The sequence below is a fragment of the Anastrepha ludens genome, chromosome 6, assembly GCF_028408465.1.
Source record: "Anastrepha ludens isolate Willacy chromosome 6, idAnaLude1.1, whole genome shotgun sequence".
Lineage (NCBI taxonomy): Eukaryota > Metazoa > Arthropoda > Insecta > Diptera > Tephritidae > Anastrepha > Anastrepha ludens.
Window position 1 is genome coordinate 43,860,180 of NC_071502.1, and position 27,443 is coordinate 43,887,622.

Sequence of the window (27,443 nt, forward strand, 5' to 3'; positions counted from 1 at the left end):
GCGCTAGGTGTGTGCGTAGCTAGCACAAAAAGCTGTCGACAAATGACATAAATTATGCAGCAATCAATTATCGAGCCCGTGCAATAACATTTAAATATATATGTGGTACGTACATATGTATGTATGCATGTATGTGTGTCCATTTAATGGCTACGAAGCCATGCAATATGAGGCGAAGCAGCAACGAACAACAACGGCAATATCAACGATCACTGACGTTGTATTGACGATTTCGCCATGCGACAATATCGCCATTTCTTGACGTTGATCGACTGCTGGGGAAACGTTTCGGAGGTGGAAACGTCATGTTGGTGATAAAATGCGTCTGGCCGGAGAGGCGGAGCGCAGTGGCACACTGAGCGCCCCTCTGATATAAAAAGGGCTATGAAATGTGCGTATTCTTGCATGCATTAATACATAGTTAACGTACATAAGTACGCACACGTTTACGCTTATCTACGGGTACATACATACATTCATAAAGCGCTCTGCGTCTTCTTCATCTCTACTTAAATTTTCCATTTTCTCCATTTTTATTTTGTCTAATTTATCCATTTGGAGATGTTGCAACTTTTATTGCAGACAGTTTGTGGCGTTGCTAGATTTTGTTGGAACTTCTTATTTCCTTTAGTTTAGTGTACAACAATCTTGCGAATAGTTGTTAGCGTTTACGAGCTGTGCACACACATACATACACATGTTGCTTTACATTGTCGCTGCACCACAGAGCGGCGTGCGTAAATCCGTCAAAACATCATCACGATTGAGCTATTACTCATGTCTGTTATTGTATATGGAAAATTGCATTTCCAGGAAAGTTTTGCTATCACAATAACATTTTGCTTTGGCCTCTACTTAACAAGTTAAGTATGAGTATTAAAAATAATATTTTTTTTATTAAAATATCTCGTAAATCAAATTTTAATAGAATGACTTCGAACTGGGAGATAAAACTGTGGAAGATACCAACATTTGTAAAGACGTGTATTCGGGAGGTTTGTGATGCACTCGGGAAAAGGTGTTTTCGGCAAAAAACAGTCATTGGAGATAACTTTTAATTACATATGCACACATTTAAAATTTGCATTAGTTAAGGGGCAGATACCTGTAAACGGCCATATTTTCCCTGATTTTCATTAAAATTATTTAAAATGAAGAAGTCAATATATTTTTTTCCAAATTGGCATACAGTTTATTTATACATTAAAATAATTAAAATTTTTTTTTTAATCATTTAAAATGGAGGATGTACACTCAATTCTTTCAGGAAGGTCGCAGCGGGACTTCTCAATCGGCGGGGCATTGTAGCATCGGCGTCAGTGACCTGAATACAAAAACCAAACCTTTTTTTGTTTATTAATGTCATAATTTCTATATGAATTAAAAACAAATGAAAAAAAAAATTCGCTGAATAAAATGCTAAAAAAAAAAAAATTTTGGGGCAAATCTTCCTACAATTTTTGCTTCGAAAAAATAATTTTTTTTCGAAAAATTTTCGAAAACTTTTATTCACATAGAAAGTAATATCATAAAAAATATGTGTGCAAAATTTCAGGGAGATTGGTCATTAACTTTTCGAGTTATCGTGTACGCCAATTCGAAAAATTTAGTTTTGAGAAAAACGCGTCTAAAGTTTGAATACAACGTAACTATACCCCTCCCAGCGCTCGAACGCAAAGAATAGAGTCGTCACGGTTGACGATCTATAATGTAAGAAATACTTAAATTTACGTTTATATTAACATTTTATGATAACAAATTTACAGGTATCTGCCACCTTAAAACTTTTGAATTTGAAAATATTTACGTTTTGCAATTGGTTTGCAAAATTAACAATTATTCTATTTTTTACTATGATATACCTTAAGGGGCTAGTCCTCTCTAGCGCACGAAATAATCACGGCACACTTTGAGGCACAAGTTTTTTACTCTACTAATAAAGCGATAATAATGCAAGCCTTGAAATCCAACGCAGAATCTCTCTTCTCGACATACTTTGGACTAAGTAGGCAACTGAGTGGTAGAGCCCATCTCGATGAGCAAAACTAACACTCTATGAGACTCTCATCATGCCCGTCCTAACGTATGGCGCAAAAGCGTGGACGATGACAACATCCGATGAAGCGATGCTTGGAGTGTTTTAGAGAAAGATTCTGCGGAAGATTTTTGGACCTTTACACGTTGACGACGATGAGTATCGCGGGCGATGGAACAATGAGCTGTATGAGCTTTACGACGACATAGACATAGGACAGCTAATAAAGACCCAGCGGCTTCGTTGGTTGGGTCATGTCGCCCTAATGGACACAAATGCTCCGGCTCTGAAAGTATTTAATGCGGTGCCAGCTGGTGGTAGCAGAGGAAGAGGAAGGCCTCCTCTGCGTTGGAAAGATCAGGTGAAGAAGGACTTGCCTTCACTTGATGTGTCCAATTGGCGCCGGTTAGCACGAGAAAAAACGATGGAAACCCATTTCAATTAAATATCTGCCTCGCATGACTTTGCAGAAGTGTATACTGAACTTTCGAAGACTTTGGAACCAGGCCACTAACTCACAAACAGCTTTTCCGTTATGCTCTTAAGGGCCTGAATCGTTAATGTCTCTTCGCTTGGCATCGATTATCCCCTCACTATTTGTGGAACCACATCAAGACCCACACGACAAATGGGAGGAGGACCTCGGCGAAATACCAGGTGTACGCGCCAATTAAATATATAAATATATACAAAACCAGTGTGACGGTATCAAATCGCATTTCCGAAGTAGCCAATTGACATTACCGAGACGACTGGTAATACTATTACCGAACTTGACACTCAACACATGAACTGCGTGACATTCTGCTGAAACCAAAGATCGTCCAAGTCCATGTCTCCAGTGTTCGTTGTTCGTTTATCATGCCCCTGCAGCGCTCATCGGTGACCGAAATGACGTTTATAGCAGCATTTTCAAAGATAAATGGGTCAATGATGCCACTCGATCCAATATCCGCACCATACTATCACTCCTTGAGAATGCATTAGCTTCTCGACGATTACGTGTGGGTTTTTCGATCCCCAGATGCGACAGTTTTGTTTCCTAGAAAATGCTGCCGTACTGAAGTTACGCGTCGTTACAAAATATGGTTTTGAAAGATTTGGTTTTGATTTTACACAAAATTGACTTTTGAAAAAAGACATGGGCTGAATAGTCCCAGGCCTAACAGATAGATGACACTAGTTTTATTACATTCACTTCGTTTTCAGTTATCACTAACCTTAAGAAGACAGCTATTAAAATTTCATGATATTCTATTCATTAGTTCTTGAGTTGTTGGGCTAAGAGTGACGCTACTTTTGTTATTTTCCAAAAAAATGTATCGAAACGAAATTTCGTGTTTTAATTTTACACTTCTTTTTGATGAGGAAAAATAGCATTCAAAAGAAGCAATGGGTTGAAAAGTGTTATAGGGACTCCGTTGTATCAAAAACAGCAATAAACGATAGTTTGTTGACTTGAAACGTGGCCGTAGACACACCGAAGCCACACCACGCAGTGGATGTCCAGATGAGACGGTAACACCAGAAAACATACAAAAATCCACAATATCGCTTGGAATGATCGAAAAGTGAAGTTGCTGACATCGTAAAGATATCAAAATGATGTGTTGGCTTTATATTGCATGATCATTTGACTATGCGAAAGCTCTGTTCAAATTGGGTGCCGCGTTTACTCATTGTTGACAAAAAACCTAAACGTGTTGATAATTCAAAACAATGGCAACACTACATGAATTGAACTTCAAATTGCTCCCACATCCACTGTATTCGCCAGGATTAGCGACTACTGGCTGTTCGCTAACCAAAGAAAAAAATTCTCGCCGGTATGAAATTTCACTCGAATGAAGAGGTTGTCACTGAAACTGAGACTTAGTTTGAGACAAAAGACATATCGCTCTTCGTAGAGTGGTATTGAAATGTTAGAGCGGCGTTGGAATGATTGCATAGTTCTTGATAGAAATTACGTTGATGAATAAAGCTAACTTTGAACAAACAAAAAAAAAAATGTGTTTTCTTTGTTAAGCACGGGACTTTTCAGCCCATGTGTTAAGTTTGCAATATTTCTTAACATTGTTCTAGCGTAAAGCGATGCATTTCATTTTTTTTTTTAATTATATCAAAACTTCTGACAAACAAATGTTTGTGTACAAATCAACAGTTTTAAGTTTCTCTAGTGGTACAGCTCCAACATGACCAGATTTGCCGAAAAAAACTGGCGGCCATTTGCTTTGGAGTGTTTCACCCGCGAACAACGTTTGTTGGCTAAAGCTCGTCTTAGCACACCCATACTGTCGATTGCTGTTTTATTTCTGACTCATATGCATAGCTTTAAGGGGTTAGATACCTTCTGTTGGACTAAAAAATCGAAAAAATTTTTATAACATATTCAAAAAGTACATCTTAAAAATATAGATTCAAAAAATCATAAAGATCGGAGCTCTAGAACGAAAGTTACAGACCGTGGAAGCGCGCGACCTTTCTTGCAACGAAAAGTGCACGCAAAACTTTAGACGCGATTAACTCAAAGTCGTGTTTTTTGAAAATAACCGACGCGGTGATCATTATTTATTTTGACCGATTTGCATAAACTTTTTTTTTTAATTATTCGAAGTTACAACCTCGTGAATCCGAACGGTTCACTTTATATAAGTATTTATTTGCATAGTTAGCTGGAATTAATTTTTGTTTTTAATTTTTCAACACCTCAAAAATCGTTTTTTTGGTGCAAAGTGGTTTTCATATCGAGAAAAAAATTTTGTTGGATAAATAAACCGTTCAGATTCACTAAAAAACATTTTTCTTCAATAATCATTTAATTTTTTTGATTTCAGTTGAGCTGCTCATGCGCTACCGTGATCACCGCAAGCCTCTTCAAAGAAACGGCGTTTCGGGGCAGGGGCGATATCAACAATAAATAATAACATTTTTTTAAAATAAAAACACCAAAATGTATTCTTCGAGAGTTACCCTTCAATATGATATTTGCCTCACTTGAAAAAAAGTTCTAAAACATATTTAAAAAAAATTAATATATGACAATCGTCCATTTTTTTGGGCCCACAAGGTATATAACCGCTTAAGATGCGCTCACTGATACGATGTCGTAGACGTTCAATGAACCGCCGCTGCGAATTTCTGCAACATTTCTTTCCACCAATCGACACGAGTTCTGTTTTGGGCAATTGTCAAATTTTGCGGTATCCAATGAGAACAAATCTTCTTGACGTCCACATGTTCTCGCAATATTGAATGTATGCTGGTAAGAAAATTACCAAGGAAGCGTTTATCTGAGGATATGTCGCATGCCGATGTTTCATTATCAATTGACGCACAGCAACGATTGTTTCCGTTTTACACGACCTTCACAATATTCATCTTGCAAGGATCGACGGCTACATTGGAATCCGTTGTACTAGCGATTCACAGTGGCTTAGCCGGCGGTGCTTCAACTCCAAAAGTTGATGTAAGTTGATCAATGCACTCCTGTCGCGATAATCTACGTCGAAAATCATAATCGTCGAATCATCGCACAAAAATGTTCACGAGTTAATTCCACCGAGATGAATTTTTCAAGTCACTGAAATCACAGCTTATCACACTTAGTGATACAAAGGCGACCCTAAGCAATTATAAGCAATATAGAAAAGGCTTAGTGTTGGTAATTGGCGCACCCAGCAAAATCACACACATCTTATGAATTGCAATCATTGGGCGTGTGAAAACATTGTTTTAATGTTCTTCAGCTAGAAGTCGCCAGATTCGACCTGACTTTGGTCCAGTATCGTTTGGATAGCAACCGTATACCGACTCGGGGCGAGCTAAAATGACCTATTCGGTTTACATGTGTTTTCGAGTAATAAAATATTATATTGTACAATAAATTTATTTATTTATTTTCAACGCCTTCACTTATAAGAGAAAAATATAAGTTTTTACCTTCCTCATATGTAGTTATACTAATGTACATATATTGTTATTAATAATTTAATTAATTTAAAAGCAAACTTTTCAGTTTACACTTCGCTGATGTTCTCTTCTAGCGTTCGTATATGAACGAGCTTGGAATTGGAACATGGTAGCAAAACGCTCTCTGAGAAATTTCATTATCAATGCATTACAGTATTTATTTGATTCTACCAGAGAACATTGAATCAACGCTCTCTGCCCTCACTGTACTGGGTATCGTGAACTTGCTCACATATGTATGCATGTAAGCATTTGATTTAAAATACAACAGAGTAAATGACTCTCGCAATAACGTTTTATTACAGGGCGAGTTCTTCGCTCTTTGACTTGTTTTTGCTTTGCTTGTTTAGTACGTATTGCTTACCCGCTTGATGTTTGTCTTTTGTTTCTTTTTGTTGTTTTTTTATTTTTATTTTATTTTTTTGTTGGGTGTTTACTTGCTTGGTTGGTGGGGTTTTGGCTGGTATGTTCGATAACGACTTTCCCATTCCGGTTTGCGCCATCGTTACTTTTGTGTGTATGTGTATGTGCGAGTACATATGTAAATACAGCCGTATATATACACTATATACCCGCAAAAAAGTCTTAGCTGCTTCAGTACTAAAGTCGAATTAAGTTTTTAAATAAAATTTAAGTTGCTTTTTAGTGCTTAAATAAATTTAAAGCATACCGCCTCAACACCTGACTGCCAGCGATGCACTCAAAGATCAAAATATATTTACTTTGGTTTAGCGACGGCTTTTTGCCAGCAGTAGAAATATTTTCATACCTTACCCACTCGTGCAATAGAAACAGGTCAACAGTAGGTTAATAAAATATGCGTCAAAAGCCTTTCTTTCCATTAAGACTCAAACATTTTAATATGCAATTACTTTGCCAAAAAAACAAAAAATTCAAAGCCAAAAATTTTAAGTTTCATGAATCTAATAACTTTGCGTACCAGTGCATCTGAAAAGTATATTTATCTGAAAAAATACATTTTTTATAATAATAAATATTGTAGAAATAAAATCCGTCTAGAAAAAAATTGTCAAATCTTCTTTGAAGTTCGAAAAACTATCCCCATACGGTGTGTTCCCGTTCGGAGTCCACTGCAGACATGAAACTCTAAATTATAGAAAAAGTTTGCCTAATGGGGGTGGCCCTTTGACAGCTAATGTCAAACCTGGTAGTGAATATCTGCCATGAAAGAGCTTTTCGTAAAAAGTATTGCCAATCGTATAACTTTTTACCTCTTAACGGATACCTCTATTAAACGGGCACTTCCCTAGGGCGGCAATTTTTTCCCCTATACCAAGTTTTAGGTATCGACAGAAGTTACTCTCTCTTAAGCGAATATCTCGCTTGAGCTGACTAAAGTTGAATGACGATGAGTGTCCGCCCAAGAGAGATTTCGCTGTAGTTGAGAAACGTTTGTAATCAGCTTTGTATGAACCAGCTGTTTCTTATCCTTTATTTCCTTTAACGAATGCACGCACGATTATTTTGTTGAGTTCCTAACAGTTCTTAACTCTCCAACTCCTTTTAAATACTATTGAGCTAGGATTTCCTATGAAATCTTCAATTAAAGCACATTTATTAAAAATTGTAGATTCCGCTCTTTTTTGGAGCAAAATTAACGTTTCGCTTTTTTAAACATGTTTTCGTTTTAGCGACATAATTTGACGAGGTCTTGCCAGCCTAAAAGGCATAGTTCCCATCAGAAAGGAATAAAGAAATCTCCCAAGCACTCCTCCAAGCATACAAGGCCAGAACTAAGTTTTGCTTAAACTAAAACTTCGAATTTAATTTGGCTAACATTTTTGCTTTAACTTCAATTTCAGTTTATAATATTATTTGGAGAAGTCATTCGTATGAAATCTATCATTTAGAGGCACTTGAAAGTAGCTTAGCTTAAACTTTCTTCGTCCGAAATGGTTGTTTGCTATTATTTCGAGGCATTTATTAGCTCTGAGGTTTTATTGTTGGCATTTGCTAAACTGTGTATGCTGCCGATCATATTTTTTTCTGTGTTGCCTTGGTTTATGTCAACTTTAATATTAAATTTGGTCTTAATGGCTTTCGACATTATTAATGGAATTCGTCCACCACTTTATTCTCTGTCCTCTTTCCTGGTCGTAAGAACTTTATATAAAGTGGTTTTTGGAACTCGTAGATTGTTGAAATGATTTTCTGTAACACTGACACATTTCTTTATTATTTTACTGTTTAGTCAGCATTCTTCCGGAACCTATCATATTACCATTTCTTGAAAATAAAAATTGCGTTTTTTGGTATTTTTAAAAAGAAATTGTGGCTAGCCTTTTAATGACAATTAGTTGGTGAATTTACGAAAAAAGACCCTCGAGTTATGTTGTAGATATGATTTCCTCTCTATTAATTAGCATAAGCAATTCTGTTAAGCCTACATCTCTGGTCATTAAAATAGGTTCATCCGAGTTCATACAGAAAATGCAAATTGACAATAGGAACAAAAATGAAATATTCGTGTGGTCATTAAAATAGGTACGAAATAGAAATAGGTACGTTACAAAAAGTACTTAGTAATTTCATTAAAAATGCTGTTTATCAAATTATCGAAGTTTAATCAATAACCACTGAGTTCACTATGATTGCCAATAGCTTTTTGTATTCGATTTGGCATAGAATTGATACTTCGATTTTTTGACATAAATCCTTTTGATTTTTGAATATTTCCTTCCCGGATTGCTTCTTTAAATCTTTCCAAAGGTTTGCAATGTGATTTAGGTTGGGTGCCCTATAAATTTAACATTGTAAAAACCATTCACGTACTAACATTGAGGAGTGTTTTGGGTCATTATCTGGGCGCATTTTATTGGTTATCACGTGAATAGGTCCTAACCCCAACAAAGAGAATCATCTCCAAATTATTAGGTCGGCACCACTGTGCTTGGCTGTTTTTTTTTTTTTTTTGGTGAACACTCTGAGAACTCTTGTCCTTTAGGACGTCTGAAATTTCCCCCAGCATCATTTCCAAATAAATTTATTTTTGTTCCATCGCTCCATTGCTCTTACGACTTGTACGCTGTTTTGTTTGTTTTCGAATATAGGCAGCAATCTTCCGCTTCTCAACCGTGCAATGCTGCGCATGACCCACCTTTGAAAGAAATTACTTTTAATTTTTAGTGATTAACTGAACTACCTAATTCGCCAATTACATTAAGCTCAATTTTTTTCCACTTATTTAGTTAAAATGCAAGGGTTATCCGCAAAGTACCCAATTTAGTGGCCACGTTAAACTACACTTTATGAAAATAACCGAATCTTAAACTTAATGTAACCAGTCTTTTAAATTCACAACGAAGAAGTGATAATATTTGTAAAAAAAGTGAAATTTGAGCCCTAATCCCATGTCAATGGGTCGTTCGTGCCCGGTCAATTCGTTGAGGAATCATGCATTTTTTATTTAATATAACTATTGCAATACTGCATTTGTTGACGTTAAAATAATATTAAAATAAAAAAATTTTAAAAAATCTCTACGGATATATTAGCTAAAGCTTAGAAGATATCTTATGATTTTTTTCTAATTTTCTGTTGGCGCGATATAGTAGAACTAAGATCCGGACAGGAACGACCCATCGACATGGGATTAAGGTGCTAAATATATATTCCTTAGTTCTTATACTTAGTTTAGTTACGTTCCCAAGCAGCGTTCGTCTTTCCAATAAAATATTCAAAATTGAGTTTTATTACCGTAAAATCATAGCTCGCGCATTACAAAAGTTAGGTTAGGTTAGATAAATATAATACACAAAAAGGGAGATTGGCACTTCGACGTTAAGTCTTTTGAGATTTCAAATTGGGTAAGCCGGCCCGTTTTTTAATCAAGAGCTTACTTGGTGGACATTTAGCCCCATTACGATGTCCAGGAGAAGACTTCCGCAGATGTGTCCATTCATGGCTCTTTACCATCCCACTTTTTTAGTTAATGAAATTAGTCGCACATTTGAGGCACATTCTTCATAATACGGGGCATTCGCACAAGAATTTCATTTCCATAGTTCTTACGGAAATCGTTAAGTAGCGGCACCAAACCAGGCGGCTATATGAGCAATAGTACTGTGCCGCGTTAGTATTCCCGTGAGAACTCATATGTTCGGTTTCAGGGAGTGCTTCGCTTACTTCGATGGAAAAATTGAATGCGCTACGCTGCTGACACCAAGATTTGCCCAGCAGCTGCTGGTACTTGCTCCTATCTTACTCTAAACTTGTGAGGTAAAATTCTTGGATGAGCTTATGTGTCTGGTTCCCCATGTAGCCTGTCGCAGACGATTTCCACACTAATTCGTTTGGATCCGAATTCATCGGAACACCACTGTGTTCCGAAGGCCAATATATTACATAGATAACTGCTGAATAGATTTTAGGGTTCCTCGACATTCTTTAATGCGTATGACCCTTATACAAGGCGAAGTCGAAAATAAACAAGACTGAGTTAAAACAGAAACGACAGGAGCTTTTGGATGGCCTCTATGGGCGCAAAACGTTTTCCTTTCACAGCCAAATGCAATTTTCTGAAAAGGTAGAGGTCACACGGAGCCGTATCAGAAAAATATGGTGAGTGATTGATGGTTAAAATGCGATTTCTAGTCAAAAAAATCAGTCACAAGAGTGGATCGATGAGATGGTGCATTATCGTGCACTAAGCGCCAGCTTCCTCCTTCGCGGTATTCAGATCGAATTCGACGAATGCAATGCAACAAACGCTTCAAAACGCCAAGATAGAAACGTGCATTGACGGTGTGACCCATTGGCACACACTCCTTGTGAACAATTCTCTTGGAATCGTAAAAACAAATGAGCATCGACTTAATTTTTTACTTCTCCAAACGCGATTTTTTGGGTCGTGGCTCGTCTGGCACCTTCCATTCGGCACTTTGACCGCTAGAGCAGTTGTTCACAGGCGAAAAAACGACGTTCAACATGCCTTGGTTTTAACTCTTAAGGCACCCAAGTCCCCTGTTTCTGAATTATTCCCAAAAGCAAGCAATCGCTTGGAAATGGATTGGCGGGTAACACCTCATACTCCTAATACTGAAGCAAGCTCTTCTGGCGTTTGACACGGATCCTCATTGAGCAATGGCTCCAATTCAGCGTCTTCGAAGGTTTTTGGCCTTCCTTCACGCGGATGGTCGTCAACATTAAAAAACCGTCTTTGAAGCGACAGAACCAATCTCGGCTCGTTGTTTCACTTAAAGCTGCATCTCCATAAACTTTTTGTAGCTCTCGATGCGCTTCAGCCGCCGTTTTTTCGAATGAAAGAGGAAAATCAACACTTCCCGCAAATGACGATTATTCGGCACACAATCAGACATTTTCACAAAACCAAAAGTATATGATACCAAAGCAAGATCTCTAATGTGTGGAAGCAGTTTGTTTACCATATGTCTAAGCTTGGTTTATGACGTTTAGGTTATGTTAGAATCGACTAGCGCACACTGCTGGCGGCATCTATTGACAAACAGCGGGATCTTAGTTGCACACGTAATATATAAATCATTTCCACGTGTAGTGTTGCACCACGCCGACGGTAATATTGTATTAACGGAACACACTACACACTACACGTTTTAAGCAACAACAAAAAAATACTTTAAGACAGCAACATATGCGGTGCGCTTGTCATGTAAAATGTTCCCACATTAAATCTTCTCATTCGGTAATTTCATTCCGGCTGCTAAAAGATTTTGATTTTTCTAAGAGTTTCTATTTTTTGTTTTTTGCTATCAATGGATACAGCAAAACGTGTGCGTATGTGGGCTTGTGCGCGTATACATACATACACACATTTTTATATAGAACGACTATTTTCATCAATGTATTTAGTAAGTCGGTGTGATTTCATTCACTTTCTGGTTTTCAGCAGAATGCTCCAATTGCCAAGGCACCGCACAGTATGCCAACATTTCCAGCATTCAACTGCTAAATATTGTGCATTTATATGTATGTATGTATTTCACTAAAATCGCATTGTACATTTAAGTGCGCACGTATGCGTGTATGCCTGAGTGTGTGTGGACTTCTATGGCGCGCTTATTGCTTGGACGCTTATTTTTTCATTTGGCCGAAAACAAATCACGCGAAGTCAACAAATCTATTTTATGTTTTCTCGCTTTGGTACAACAAGCCTGTCGTTGTTTCGTTTTGGTAGCAATTAATTTTTTTAAGTGAAGATTTGTTACACAACGTTATTAGAAGGAAATACAAGAACACACAAAATTTAATTCTTCTACTTTTTCTATGTGAATCAATTGGAAGCGTTAAAGCTCCTGTAGTCTTATCGAAAAATGCGATAAATGCGCGAACGCCTGTTTCAATTTGTTCGAAAATTAGAAGTCAAATAATATTGTCAGCAAAACAAATTCAAACCGTAGAACACATATGAGTATATCGAGGGTGTGAAGTGAGGAGGAAAGTTGGAGGCGGAAATTTTGGTCGGTCTAGAGGAAGATTAGATTTGATAAAGGAAACTGGAAGAAAGGGCAAGGAGTTCAAAATTCACAGAAGCTTTAATAAACTGGAGTTGGATTAGCAAAGTAGGAGTATGGCTCAATTACATATGGAACAAAATATTGGCCAAAAGGCTACCGCGGCCTCGACGGCACACCTTCATCCGATGGTCCTAATTTTCGATGACGCTGAGGCATAATTCAGGTTCTATGCAGTTAATGTACCGAATTATCTCGTCCTTTAGCTCTTGAATTGTTGCTGGCTTATCGACGTACACCTTTTCTTTCAAATAACTCCAAAGAAAGAAGTCCAACGGTGTCAAATCACATGATCTTGGCGGCCAATTGACATCGTCGCGACGTGAGATTATTCGGCCATCAAATTTTTCGCTCAAAAGAGCCATTATTTCGTTAGCTGTGTGACAAGTGACACCGACACCAAACAGTCACTCTTTGTGGGTGCATAGGTTTTTCGGCAATCACTCTTGGATTATCATTCGCCCAAATGCGGTAAATCTGCTTATTGACGAATCCATTGAGGGGAAAATGTGCCTCATCACTGAAGATGATTTGCTTCAAAATGCATTTTGATTTGAACGCCCGTTTTCATAATAAGCCTGAATAACTTTAACACGTTGCTCGATTGTGTATCTTTCCATGGTTCAAATTGAGTTAGTCTGGAATTGAAAAATGTCGAATGAAATGCAGAAAAAAACTTGACGTTTAGGTGTGGTTCACATTTAACATCGGCCCTTGAAATTTAACCACCGCTTATAAGGTGAAGTCTAAAAGAAAACAAGATTGGCGTCATAAAAATGCTTTTTGATGAATATCTCCAAAACATCCATTTATTGCATTTGTTCATCGCAACTGATCATTTGGGCTTACGAAAGGTCTGTGCACGATTCATTCCGCACAAGTTAAATGAGGACCAAAAATTGCTCAGTATTCAACATTCAAAGGACCTCTTTAAAGAGGCGAACCTCATTACACGAACCTGGAACTAATCGTCAAAGTGCCGAATGGAAGGCCCCAGACGAGCCACCACCCAAAAAATCGCGTTTGGAGAAGTCGAAAATTAAATCGATGCTCATTTGTTTTTACGATTCCAAGAGAATTGTTCACAAGGAGTTCGTGCGAATGGGCCAAACCGTCAACGCAATTTTCTTTAGCGTTTTGAATCGTTTGTTGCATTACATTCATCAATTTCGCCCTGAATACCGTGAATACTGGCGTTTATTGCATTATAATTCGAACTCATGGATCCACTTTTGTGACTGATTTTTTGACTAGAAAACGCATTTTAACCATCAATCAATTACCGCATTCGTCTGATATGTCTCCCTGTCACTTCTACTTATTCGGAAAATTGCATTTGGCCTTAAAAGGAAAACGTTTTGCGTCCGTAGAGGCCATCCAAAAGCTTTGTAGCGACATCCTGAAGGATATTCCAGTCAATGACCTGAAGCACTCTTTCGAAAAGCTTCTTAATCGCGCAAAGCAGTGTATCGACGCAAGAGGAGACTATTTTGAATAAATAAACTTCAAAGTATTAGAATAAAGCTCCTGCCGTTCCTATTTTAGCTCAGTCTTGTTTATTTTGGACTTCAGCACCAATTCAGGATCCAAACGAAAGTTAGTATTATATGGCACAAACATACTTTGATCCTAAAACACTTTTGTGTTTGCCATTCACGCCCAGCGCAGAATGTCCACAAATTCGGAAACTTTATATAGCCATATTTTTGTATTGAAAGTTTTACTTTAACGAGTCTCAGTCGTGTTGAAAATGTTGGTCCCAACATGAACATCACGAGGTGAATAGATCATCGTGAATAGATCGTCGGGCCAAACGTAAATATGACGAGCAGAGGTCATATACAGATAGTCGGATCAAAAATCAACATCTCGAGCCTGGGACGTAATTGGGCCCGAGTTTCGACGAGCTAAATGGCACGGCATTGGGTTAAAGGTTAAAAACCTTCAGCCCAGGAGTTTCACATCTTGAAAAGTTTTTAAGCGGACTGCTCCTGAGTGAGACCACATGGTGCGCTATCTTAGAATTAGCTTGATTTGAGAAATTGCTTATGTGTTACAAAGCACAGTTAATCGTTAATATTTTTCGGAAATTTTATTTCATTTCTCAAATACTTCTTACATTAATACATTACATTACTATTTATTGTATCCATTCTCCACACTGTAAGCCTATTAATTCATTTTGCTATGGAAGATTATTTACCATTTTCGCTACGTCTAATAACATTTTAAAAGTAAGTGGGGAATTATACTGTGCTGAATATACTGTAAGGAAAAAATGTACCGAGTGAGCGCAAGGAATTACAGCGCACGCTCGATAACGTCAACTAATTCAAACCAAGGCAGTTCATGTTAACAAAAGTGTTCACGTTTTGAAATGTCCTAAAAGACTAAGTAAATACATTTTAACACCAACACGAAACTAAACCGCATCCAAAAGATTTATAGCTGTTAATTTTTAGTAATTTAATTAATTAATTAAAAATTAATTTAGTTAATTTTTTTCAACGACTCGAGCAAATTACACTTTGTCGCTGCTATTGAAGCTAGAAGGCTGTTTCTGTAATGCAATTTAGTGATTTTTATTGCATTCTGATCCATCGGTTGAATGAGGGGAGTAGCGTTTGGTGGCATAAACATTGTCGAAATTTGCCCATTCTTCTTTGTCAGTTCAGCTTCATTTGGGTGAGAAGGAGCGTTGTCGATTAGGAGCGGAGGTTTAATTGGTAAGGCTTTCTCCTTTAAAAACGAAGTAACCTTAAAAAACAACCAGTTAACCCTAAAAATCGGACAAAACTTAAACGGAATATTCACCTGTGGAACAAATGACTCATGAAACCATTGCTTCAAAGTAGCCGACGTCATCCAGGCGAATTTCGAGCTCTTATAGTCAGTGACACTGAAAATTTTTAAAGCAGCGTAGATTCTTCGCCTTTCCAATTACCAAAAGCTTAAGCTTGTGAGATCCAGTGGCGTTTGAACAGCATAAAAACGTGATTCGCTGTTTCTTGGACTTTACCCCTGGGGCTCTCTTCTCCAAACTTAACGCGTACGTTTTCTCTGGCAAAAGTCTCCAGAATAGCCCTGACTCATCAGCATTATATAGCTGATGCATTGCACAACTCCAATTCGGATCCGTAGATTATCCACTAGCTGAGGTTGAGAAGACAGTTTTTCGCCTAATATTTTAAGAAGACGAATACCGTACCTCTTCTTGAATCCTTGGAGCCGTCCATCACTAGCGAAGAAGTTCGCTTCATTTTCTTTAAATTTTGCATGCAGTGTTTTTGACTTTTCTTTCAACATTAGAGCACTTACTGGCCAGTTTTTATCTCGCATGCGGATATATATATATATTATATAATTGGCGCGTACACCCTTTTTGGGTGTTTGTCCGAGCTCATCCTCCTACTTGTGGTGTGCGTCTTGATGTTGTTCCACAAATGGAGGGACCTACAGTTTCAAGCCGACTCCGAACGGCAGATATTTTTTTTTATGAGGAGCTTTTTCATGGCAGAAATACACTCGGAGGTTTGCCATTGCCTGCCGAGGGGCGACCGTTATTGGAAAAATGTTTTTCCTAATTTTGGTGTTTTCACCGAGATTCGAACCTACGTTCGCTCTGTGAATTCCGAATGGTAGTCACGCACCAACCCATTCGGCTACGGCGGCCGCATTCGGATAAACCAACGATAAAGAGCTCTCTCCATTTTGGGCAACTCTGAAGAACGCAGTGTTTTTCTATTTCCAGGTCCACAATACGTGTTGTTTACGTATTTTAAAATCACTTGCTTTTTCGCTTTAATGTTACAAATTGTTGATTTAGCAACATTATATTTCTTTGCCAAAATCGTCACAGATGAGCCTTGTTTTAAAAAGCCGAGAATTTTAGGCTTTTGTTTAAATGTCAAACACACGCGGTTTTTAGAACTCATTTTCACCAGAAAACATCAGACGAAACACTCTTTGCAAAACCAAAACCGCGACTGAAATATTTTACTCCTTACACGCAATTCCGAATAAAATGCCTATTTTATAATTAGGGGATTCCCTAATTTCAGAATTACTTGAGATCAACGTAAACTACATTCAAATAATTGTACCGTTTATTGTTCATGTTGTTGAGCTTTTTGGGCTTGTTCACTTTTTAGAGTAGTCAATGCACAAAAATGTCTGTTCACGTTTTGGGGTGTTCAAGCTTTAGAGCGTTCACGTTATCGAGCGTGCGCTGTATAATAATTGTACCATATAATCCAGTGCCATTTTCGATGGAAGAGTTTTGTCGAGGCCCTATGCTCCCGAGAGGAGTGAACAAGGGGAAAAAGACAAAAAAACGTATATAATCTACTAGTCGAACTACAAAAAACCATACTTTCACATTCGCAAAATGCCGCCAGGGGGCAAAACTGAGAACAAAAAAACGATTATTGTTAACTGAAACGAACCAATTTTATTCTACGCTATGCAAGTAACTACAACACATATGCATACACATACATGCATATCAAGCAGATTGAAAGCGTATTAAGAAAATTATTTAAATGAGAGAAAATTTAATTCGTTATAGATTTCCAACTTGTTTTCAGTGACAAATCAGCCAACACAAATTGCTATTTTGCAAATTATTCACACATACATACACACAATTTTGCACAGTCGTATAATACATACGTACATACATGCATACATATATTAAAAAAATTAAGTAGTACATTTTGCATTTTGCAATTAGCTGAAACCACACACTTGCACTTGAACATTCACACCAGCTAATACTTTCATCTTCCAGCAACGCCTACAAACCTACACAACAAATTAGTATTATTTTTGCATTTTTAATTGCATATGGCAACTAAAAAGTCCCTTTTTGGCTGAGGCACTTTTGCCCTGACTAGCAGCGAGTAGGACGATCGCCCAGCTACATAGCAAGCCGGCATAATCGATTAGAAACCCCTTTAAACTATGATTTTTGCGGAATAGCCCCCTTCACTTTAACACGGATGAGTTGCTCTATTCAATAATGATCACAACGGATCAGCGCAAACGTCATCCTTCATAGTTAGTAGCCGCCAACAGCATTTGCAGAGGCAGCTTTTGCAGTGACAGCATCGAATGGACCACTAGCCACTAGGCGGCGCACAGCCAACGTCTGCCATAGTCTTGCCATTCACTCACTCCATCCGCAACTGCACAGCTGTGACCAAAAACAACAACAACAATTTAGCTAATAATAGAAGGAGTACCTAAAGTGGGAAAAGAGAATCGAGAATTAGTTGTCAACATTTTACACAACTTAGAATAACTCGAACAGCAAAAACAGACAAAAAAGAAGAATACTAAGGAATAACAAAACAAAACGAAAAAATACAGTGCACAAGTAACACCTGCGGAGCACCATTAGATGATATCCAGTGAAGGTGGAGTGAAGCAGCAGCGAAACATCAATAAACGATCAAAGTTTTACGAGCGCAGCGTGTGCCACACGATCAATCGATTTGATGCCGGCAAAAATCTTACATCACTGCAAAATAAGAAATGAAAACAAAAATAACATTGGCACGAAGAGTAGCAACAGCATAAGTTAGACGAAAAATACAGAAAAAAATCGGCCGGCGGCAAAAGAATACATTTCTTACGGAGAATCATTAGAACGGTGATGAAGGAAGTAAATAGTAATTGTTATTGTATTGGTGTTAATTTCAATGTGACCCATTGTGAGGCTCATAGCCGATCACTGCATACCGAAGAAACTAGAATGGAGTCATCGAAAAGTGTGGTGTCGCATTCAAGAACAAAAAGAACAAAAACCAAAATCGCCGTTAGCGATTACGCCGCTAATAACTCATTCACTGCTTTAAATAACTATAGCACTAGGACTTAATGGAAAGTTTTGACAATTTATTTGTTTCTTAGTTAAAGCATATCACTAAGTTTGCGTTTCACGAGAAATCGCTGCCAAAATCCATACAAATTGCATTGCCGTGAAATATACGTGAAATTTCGCATGTATATCACGGCAAAGTAGTACTCAGTTCACGCCAGCAATATGTTTCCACATCTATGTACTTAAAAATTCAGAGTTCGTTTGCGAGTGAAGTGCCTGAGTTCGAATATTCCGAAGGTATGGTATTGTTAAGTGAAAGGTCTTCGCAAAGATATGCTCTCTGCGGCCCTGTATATGGTCTATCCCGGGGCCCGGGGGAAAATTTTGAAGGGGCGTGGTAATTCATAAAAAACGTGAGCATCGTTTTCTTTTTTGACTGAAAATGGCATGGTTTGGTTTTTGGTCTTGGTTCATCGGGAGCTCTCCACTCACTCGCCAGGTGTCTAGATTACATGCCCTACTCTTAAATCCACGTCTCGCCTCCAGTAATGATGCGTTTGATGAATGTTGCGTCGGATTTGACATCGTCGCGGATCAAGACTTCACACTTTTTAATCAGATTTTCTAGAAAAATTTTAAGTAATTAATTACAGTGAGCCTAAGAACAGTTATTTTGCGTGACTCAATACGCTGGCTGGCTTGATTTACTTTTGTTCGAAACCGTATTGTATACGTCAAAAGGAAATACGACAGACCATGAAATTGTCTTCATTCACATAATACGTTATAACTTCTACAATTTTTCGTCGATTCAGACAAACTCAGGCTTAAAATGTAGGTGACAAAATTGTCTTTCAGAAAGCCTATCTTATGTCGATATAAAAAAATTTTTTGTTCCAGAAAAAAGTTAATAAACTTTGATAAATTAGTTAAAAACGTCAAAAATGCCTTTTTTTTACTTTCAACAGCTGTTTTGCGAAAACTACGACTTCCATTGACACGAATTATATATTGCCCTGTAGGTTATATGTGTGCCTTTCGAAATTTATGCACTTCAAAGAAATGGCGCGCACTGTTTTCGATATTGCAGGTAATAACTGCACTATTGCCCAAAAAACAGGTTTTTTGGGAATATCTCGGAAACCGTTCTTTGAAAAAAAAAAATTAAAATTCATTTTTGGTTTCAGCGACCTCAAATTAGTTTAAAAAACGCCTTTTAGTTTTTTGGTGTAAACTAGTGTTATGAAAACATTTCTCGTGAAGTAATATTGCAATCGAATTATGATCCTCTGTATGTTCCGATACGAGTGAGAAACCAATATCAGCTACTACCTCTCTGATACTCACATCATTGAGCACAATTTTCTTAACTTTGTCGATATTTTCGTCGGTTAGCGAAGTGGATGAATAACCGGTCATCTAACGCGGCAAATCTCAATCTCAGCACAGTTTGTTATGTTCTTTGTAATACTCGCATGTTTGTGTTAGACACACAAAATTTCAGACTCTTTGCTCAACTAAATTCTACCAAGCGAAGATCGAGAGTACACCCAACAATAATTTCTTACGCATACACCTGACCGATGGAGTCCAAAAATGGCATGTAAGCAACTGGAAATAATTGATTTTGACATTATCTCAGGCGTGGTTCATTTAAATAAGAAATTGCGGGTACTTGTTGAACAGAAACTGTGTTCTTATGTACATATATGTGTACATATGTTAGACTGTTGTATTCGGGATACATAGTTACGTAGTACGCCACGTGTTGGTCAGCATGCAAGCTTTGCGAAATGTTACCCCTACATGCCCCAGTGCCACAGAACGTGTCTTCTGCCTAATTCGCAAACAAACAGCAATGCGGTCTGATGAGATTGTGGAATAACTCAAATCGACCGCGTTATTGCGGAAGGAATTCTGTTTGTGATAACAACACAATTGCGGAAGTGGAAAAGGGTCGAAAGTAAAATGTAGGAAACTGAGTCGAAGAAAGACGATCACTTGTAATTGAGTCAAGTGCACACGTTTGATGTTATGTGGGTGTAAATGGAAATAACCCAGCTGGAAATTTGAAACGAAATGAAGAATAGAAATATCAATAGATAATCACATGAGAACAGCGATGCTGCGACCACTTGGTGCGTGCTGCTATACAAAATTTAAAATTTATCTACTTTTTTTCGGTAAGGACTTCAGATCTAGGTTAGGTTAGGTTAGGTTGAAGCGTTTGTCCTGTGGGACACACTCAGGCTCATAGTCCATTGTGATGCCACGTGGGGAGCTTTCTCTATTTCTCCTAAAACCAGTGTGTGCTTTTCAAAAACTTTAGAATACCTCTTATTTGCCTCTTATATACCTCCTGCAGAACTGAGATCTTCGAATTCGTTAAAAAATTTTCTGCCTAGAAAAGCAAATCAACGTCTGGATAGAAGAGGACAATGGCACAGACGGTGCAAGATTGTCTCTTCCTCTTCCTCATCAAGAGGACAGTGTCCCGTTATGACTGAAATCAGTGTGCTAATGCTGTGCTTATTTTCGCTTAGCAAAGATTCTGTGCGTTTAGCATTGAGAGCCGGCCACAGTTGACGGCCGATTTTGCAGGTGGCTTCATTACGCCATCTTTCGTGTGCTTTCCTTACGATTTCTTCAAGGATACTTCACAGTCTGCAGGGCAGCTTCTATAAGATGGAGACCCAGAATGGATTCAGAGATCAACCAGAGCGTTCAAGATGGTAGTATTGCAAATGAACCTTGGACAATTTTAATGGAAGTTTATTCATGAAAGAACCTAAATCGTTGTTTAAAGAATAGGTTGGCGAAAAGAGAGGTTAAAACGGTGTATACGAAGAAACCATAGCCTCTCCCTCGGTGGCATAATTGACTACTGCGAACATCCTCTGAAGCCAGAAAAGAAGTACACCCTACTATGTATTATATACAGGGTGGGCCAAATAAGACCTACCAGTATGCCTACCAGTTTGCCTAGCAGTATGCGCAGTTGCGATAATTTTAACTCGTTGTGTTGTACTGTAGGGTTCCATAATAAATTTCCAACTATTCAATTATAACCTACAAGAGGAGGAAAATAAATATGTCAAAAAATAAAAAAGTTATTTGTGCTTACCATTAGTAGATCTTATTTGGCCCACCCCGTACTTACAATTCCATATGAAATCCAGATGGACCAATATTTCTACTTCCGTAATCTTTATTGAGCCAGTAAAGAATCGTTAATTTTTCGGATTTACTTTAGTCCATTCTAATCAAAATCCTGGGCATTGTCATTTGCGTAGTGCAACGATTTTACCTTCTTTTCAACTTCCTCAGAGAGTGTTTCGCCATTAGTACTTTGGTGCATAATAAAAGTACCCCGCTTTACACCAATATGAATCTTGATTTCACCTTGAAGCCATCTTTATTGATCATTCATCTTCCTTTTATTTAACCTTGACAATAATAATTACACAAGACGGTGGTTGTAAAGACTTATCTATGAATTCCTATCCATAGTCATTCCATCCAATAATACCTACCTATAGATTATCTTCAATATTTGTATGCCAGTAACTCAATAGTTATTGAGAAAGCTAACTGTCACATCAATTTTGAACTGAGCACTGTTTTCCTGCCAGCCTATATGCCAACGAATATACAGATACTTTCAGCTCGAGTCAAGCCATCTTACGGAAAACTAAATGCCTTCTTTATTGTATATAGTATATTACATCTGTACTTAGAGATCTTAATGCCTTGTCAATTTAAGATTTTTTTTTAATAAATAATTGTTTTCTAGTTTTTTGTTATACCCGTCCAACAAACAAATTAACTGTTCACAAATCCGCGTAGCAACCGTCTGTCACATTACAATTTGAATCAGATTAACTGCCACGGTAATTCAGATTAACGCCACCGTCTGTCTATTCTAGATAGACTATGTTCAAACAATCCAGCTTTAAATTGCAATTAAGCTTTAAATTGCAATTAAGCTTTAAATTGCAATCTTTGAGTCTGATGTTCACGTATATGCAATCAAGCTTTTATAATTAGTACTTGACAGCTTTCAGCTTTGATTTGGTTTGTAAAAAAAATCGGTGTGACGAAAATGGAGAAAACTTAACTGTATCACGAATTTTATTGGTTTATCCCAGTGAATGTAATCGAGGTTTAATTGGAGCTTAGCCCCGCTCAGAGAACCATAACGATAACTTACTAATCCTATATTACTATCGCTCATTGCAGCATTAGAACAAAATTCAACTCAACTGTTGTGGAAGCAAGTAAATGAAATTAAACTAAGTTCCTTTTTTTCTCTATTGAAGAATTTTTTGAAATTTACTCACCATCAATTTTGTCTGCCCTAGTTATAATTATTATTTGTTGCTGTCGCGCAGATTGGAGGCGCACAGTGTCAAAACAAAAGATCGCCAATGTTATCGATTATTCGCTTTTGCCTTGATCTGGGACCACGTTAGGTTTTCGTCGACTCCTAAAAACTCGTCAAAAAGGCTACGTCAGACGTCCTCTGCGGCGATGTCCCTAAGCGTTACAGTCGTTGCCATTCGGCTTATTTCGTTATCTGGTTTGCGGATAGTGTATCCAATTCATCTCCTTTACGTTCCCGGGTTTCAATACCGACGGCTTTTTGTCCGCTTCTTGCGAGGAGTTGTTCCTTCGTAATCTAGTTGTCAGGCCACCATATGCGCAGGATTGCTCTGAAACAACGGCTACCAAATGATTGTGAGCTTTGTGTGGTAGACGCTGATACAAGTCAGACTACACAACCGTAGAGAAGAACTGTTTTTAAATTCGAATTAAAAATTCTTCCTTCAATGTGTTTAGTCAGTTGCTTCGAGTATCATATCGTTTTTAAGCTGGCGAATGTCGCTTCGGCTTTTATCTTATATCAGTCCTCGTTCCGTTATCTGGTGTTAACTGGCTTCCTAGGCAGGTAAATATATCGACGCTTTGGATTTGTTCACCGTGCACTGTAAAATTGTTTGTCTGCGAGGTGCTGATTTGCATGAATGTATTTTTAGCCCCATTTATACGCAGACCAACGCGCTCTGCGTGGAAGCTTAGGTCATCAAGTTTCTTCTGCATGTGTCCGCCATGCCATTAGAGGAAGGAAATATCGTCAGCGTAGTCGAGGTCTTCCATACTAAAAGGATTCCAGATATTTCCCCTTCCAGAGTTGGTACCGAGGCTCTTATTTAGCACAGCATCAAGTACCATTAACATAAAAATAACAGTGGCGATACCACTGCTGCAACCTTCCAGTGACAACTTTGCTTAACTCCTGCTACTGGCTCAGATGGAGCACCATCATGATTTGGCCCTTGTAGGGGAACCGCTGATCCACGGTTGGCCAATTCATCGGCAATTTCGTTTCCTTGAACACCGGAGTGTCCTGGAACCCATATAAGTACAAGCTTGCTTTGTCTTGCGACATAATTAAGCTTCTTCTTACATTCTTGAACAATCTTTGAGTTTTGCTTCGCGTTCTCCAGGCCCTTCAGTGCAGCCTGACTGTCACTGAAAACTTCAATCGATTTCCCGCTCCATCTCCTTTCGATTATCCATTCGCCTACTTTCAGGATGACAAAAACTTCCGTTTGGAAAACAGTAGCCGTGTCTCCCATAGCATAGTAATACTTATTACTATCGTTTAAGTACTATCCGGCTCCAGACCGTATTTCATTCTTGGACCCATCGGTAAAGAAAATATCCGTCAAATCTCCCTGCATACATTCGGGATTACTCCATTGTTTACGCTTAATATGACATCAAATTTCCTTCCAAATGAAACTGTGGGTATCAGGTCGTCCTGATAAGTGCTGTGTATATCCATAGGACCACAGCAGGTTTCAGACCCCAGGTTTTACGAAAGGCTCTACGGTATTGCTGAAAAACCTTCAATGCGCGATTCACTGTCAGTGAAACGTGTGTCTCCCAAGTCAGTTTGTTATCCAAGATTACTCCTAGATATTTAACTTCATCGGAAAGACCAAGTGTCACACCTTTCAGTGTTGGAAGACTGAGTCCATCCAATTTCCGTTTTCTCGTAAACAAGACTATGGTTGTTTTGTTCGGATTAATGGAAAGACCTTGTCTCATGCACTAGCCATCGATTTTGTCCAGAAGCCTTTGCACCGAAAGTGCGATGTCAAACTGATTGATCTAAAACTTTTTGTTAGGAAATAATCGTCTTTTCCTGGTTTCGGAATAAATACTGCTCTTACGCGTCGCCATTGGGATGGTATATAACCAAATACAAGACAGGCTGTGAAGATCCTTTTCAAGGCCTCAATCAGGTTGTCTCCTCCTTTTTTAAGCATTGCTGGATATATTCCGTCAGGTCATTAAACGTTTCCGATTTGGAAATGGTGTATGAACCATCAGGCTTTCGAATGGAATCCAGCCTTACTGAGCGGTCTAGATGAAGGGCCTTACAAAGTATCGCTGTTTCCCTCATTTCTTCGACGCTACTGCAGAATTTAACTAAAAAAAAAGAAAAAAAACACCAAAATCAATACCTAATAAGAAACCTAATAAGAAACTAATAAAAAAAATAATAAAAAAAACGCCAACATCAAAAGTTTCAATGTATTACTCCCCGAAAACTAATAAGAAAATAATAAACCAAACAAAGAAAAATAAGAAAAAAAAAAAAAAAAATTACACATAAAAAATCAATATAAAGAAATTGCATAGCAATTATAAACTAGAAAATTTTATCTACCTTTACAAAGTTCTAGAATCCCCATGAGTAAGCATTCCAATTACAAGTAATTACAATAAATCAATTCCGCTCACCGTCTATTTACTCAGAGAAATTGCGATAAAGCCACGGTTGGGTCGTGCGATAGACTTTGAAGAACATTAGGCATTTGTTATAATACGTACACACACATGCACATACGTATGAGTAATATGTGTGTAATAAAAACGTTTAAAAGAAGCTAAATTCTTATCTGTGGAATTTCCACTTTCCGCGCAAATGGTAAACGACATTAAAATGCAATTATTATTTTATTTGTTTTCTGTTTTGTTTTTTTTTGTTAATTTTTTTTGCTGCCCACAATAAGGGGGCACAATTTATAAAACTTATTGTGATAAAAAATTCTTTCAAGAAGAATATGGCTTGCAATTGAATTTTTATTTTTTAAATACAGGTAAGTTTTTTTTATATCTTAAGGGGTTTAAGGGCTAAATAATTTTTAGATAAGCGGGACGACTACTTAAATCTAAATTCTGAATATTTCTTTAATGTGCGTGCAATAAACTACGTATATATCCTTTTTTATTTTCAAAGTAAAGGGTGTTTTTTTTAGAGGTTAGGTTTGCAAGTTGGCACTACTTTTTTCGTAGATGGTCTTTTTGACAGCTGTCACTTGATTTATGCTCAGTTTGGTTTGCCATTTCATAATGAATAGACTTACACCTGATCAAGCGCGTCGCACGTTCGGTGAATGGGCCCAAAACGAGATGGCCACCGATCCCGATTTTCACAAGAAAATTTTGTTCAGCGATGAAGCTCACTTTTGGTTGAATGGGTATGTCAATAAGCAAAATTGTCGCATTTGGAGTGAACATAATCCACAAGCCATTGCTGAGACGCCGTTACATCCTCAAAAAGTCACTATTTGGTGTGCTCTATCGGCAGAGGGAATCATTGGTCCATATTTCTTTAAAAATGAAACCGGCCATAATGTTACAGTCAATGAAGAGCGCTATAGAGCCATGATTAATGACTTTTTCGTGCCTGAATTGGACGATGTTGATGTGGACGACCTTTGGTTCCAACAAGACGGCGCTACATGCCATACAGCCAACGCAACAATCGATTTATTGAAGGAAACTTTTGGTGAGCGCATTATCTCGCGCCGTGGACCTGTGGCGTGGCCTCCAAGATCGTGCGATATAACACCGCTGGACTATTTCTTGTGGGGCTATGTGAAGTCGCTTGTCTACGCAGATAAGCCCGAGACGATTGACGTTTTGGAAGAGAATATTCGGCGCGTTATTGCTGACATACGGCCCCAATTGCTGCAAAAAGTGGTCGAAAATTGGGCCTCTCGGCTGAAATTTATTCGAGCCAGCCGCGGCGGCCACTTGCCCGAAATCATTTTTAAAACATAATGGCAAGCCCTTATCTTTATAATAAAGCTAAATTCTTGGCCATAACATTAAATTATATACGTTTTATTTCATCTTGAAAACCTAACCTCTAAAAAAAACACCCTTTACTTATAATGTGAAGGAAAGAGGCGGCTGCACTATTTTTCTCCGGCGCGTCAGTGCCATTTTTTTTGTTTTTTTTTTTTGATGAAAGTGCGGCCGCAAAAATTCGATGAGCAGTTCTCACATAAGTTATCATATAAAGAAAAATTACAAGTCTAATGCTTGAGAAATTATCTTCGTAAAGATATAGAAACACATTAAATATTGAAATATAAAAGCTGTACTTATTACTTGATGTTTGTAACCATTTTAGAGGAAGAAATTCACCAAAAGCGCTACGAAACGCTTCGAGTTGCTGGTTAGACAGCGCGGAAACGTCCTAGAGTGCAAGGAATTAAACAATTAAAATTTCAAGTCCATAGTAGTGAAAAGTTATTCGACTAGAAAAATGTAATATCGAGAAAAACTAGTTGGAAGTTTCCAGCGCCATATAGAGCGGTTTCGTATTTAAATGTAAAAACTTGATACATTTTAAAATTGATTGCTGAAACCGAGCAAGAGTATGATGTTTTTAAGTTATTAGGGCAACTTTTGACAAAAAAATGTATTCTTGGAAGTTTCTACAACCCCGTAATGAGTTTGTGAAAATGGCCTCTCTTTTTAATTGAATCGCCGTTCGTTGACACACCTGGGCCTGCTGTAGACCCATTGTGATACCACAGGGGCTGTCCCCTCACTCTACATTGTCCTCATTGAACCAACCTGTAGCTTTAATATATCTAACAAGACTTGTTATTTTTATATTGGCTACTTCTGCCAAGTTATTCAAGGAGCTTTTTCCTAAAATATTGAACCTTTTTCTATCCAGAGCCATGCACCCGCATAGAAAATGTTCTATAGTCTCTTCTCCTTCAATGTCGTT